Source organism: Octodon degus, unplaced genomic scaffold (assembly GCF_000260255.1).
Source record: "Octodon degus isolate 3935 unplaced genomic scaffold, OctDeg1.0 scaffold00028, whole genome shotgun sequence".
In the NCBI taxonomy this organism is placed as follows: domain Eukaryota; kingdom Metazoa; phylum Chordata; class Mammalia; order Rodentia; family Octodontidae; genus Octodon; species Octodon degus.
The window spans coordinates 10,324,660-10,326,236 of NW_004524604.1; the positions used below are offsets into that span (position 1 = coordinate 10,324,660).

At 40.3% G+C, this 1,577-nt stretch overlaps 1 pseudogene; it reads left to right on the top strand.

The window, feature by feature from the left end:
• LOC101580448 overlaps positions 1–356 on the top strand; it is a 19,143-nt pseudogene extending 18,787 nt beyond the window's left edge.
• The last annotated feature ends 1,221 nt before the right edge of the window (positions 357–1,577 follow it).

Sequence of the window (1,577 nt, forward strand, 5' to 3'; positions counted from 1 at the left end):
CTTGAAAAAAAAAAAAAAAAAAAAGATTAGAGTTGGCTGTTACGGAATAATGAATATGCGAGAGAGAGTTAAGGGAAAATCCAAATCCACCAGTAAAACCAGACTTTTCTGAGCTTCAAAGGAACGTTTGGGCATCTAATCCTAGGGTTACAGCATTCCACATTAACTGGGAAGATAAAGCAGAAAAGCTGAAAGATGCAGAGAGCAGTAACCCAAATCTGCAGTCACTTCTGCCAACAGACACGTTACCCTCAGCATCAAGAGGGGTGGTCCACATTCGAAAACTCACTGAATGTCATGTTAGAGCTCCACACGGATTGCATGTGACCACCTGCCGTCCCTTCAGTATAAATTAAGCTATTCAGAACAGGACTATCCCCAGTACTGCAAAAACAAAGAACAGAACTACTTCCCTGAAATTCTGTAAGTATGTGGTCAAGACACAATGTGAATAATTCCACCTTGTAGAAAGTTTGTAAGAAAACCTGTATTTGAGCAAATTGTGGAATATGATCCAACTATTTAAAAGTAATTTTTCTTTAATGTGTTATTTTATTTGTTCTGAAAATAATAGGATTAAAGCACATATATTATTTCTTCTCCTTTGTATGTAATTACAGCATTTATAGGGCCGGTCAAATAGCTCAGCGGACTAAAGCACCTGATTAGGCAGACTCAGGGTCTGGGAGTTCGATCCACGGGCCTGCCAAACCGGTCCCACCCTCCAGGGCGTGCTGAGACAGCGATTGAGACTGGGCGTGGTGGTGCGTGCCAGTAATCCCAGTACCTGGGAGGCTGTAAGCAGAAGGGTCACTATGAGTCCGATCTATAGAGTGAGACTCTGTACACCCTGTCCTAAATACAAAATAAAAAAAGCACTTACAAGAAAATCAAAAAAGGAAATATATCTATTTCACGAGTTCACATTATTTTTCTCTTATTTACATACCTAACAGTTTCTATGTTAAATGTTTAGAAGACTGTCTTTTATTATTTGTTTATTTATTTATGTATTTTATTTTGCAGAACCAGGGATTGAACTCAGGCCCTTGCGCTTGCCAGGGAAGCGCTTATTCCACTGAGCCATCTCCCCGGCCCCTTAAAGTCCTTTTTGAGACAGGGTCCCACCATGTAATTCAGGCTAGCCTTGAGCTCACTATGTAGCCCAGGCTGGCCTTGAACTTGCAGTAATCCTCCTGCCTCAGCCTCTGGAGTGCCGGAACCAGAGTCATTCACTGCTATAACTGGTTCACGCACTGCTTTTATCATGACAGTCTAATCTTAAATCTTTTAAGAAAGGTTTTATTCCATAGAAAAATTATGTGGTAAAATATTGTTTATAAAACCCTTTAAGTGACGTTTCTCTTTTTCTGGGGAAGCTAAATTCTATCCAAGATAGTATACAAATAGGATATCTTCTTCTTCTTTTTAAAACTCTACTGGCAAAATCTTTCAAAAGAGTCTTTTCAGCAGAGTGTTACGGTACCCAACTGTAATCCCAGCGCTCAGGGGGATTGAAGCAGGAAGACCAGCCTAAGCTACATAGTGAGACTCTGTCTCAAAGAAAAAAGCCATAT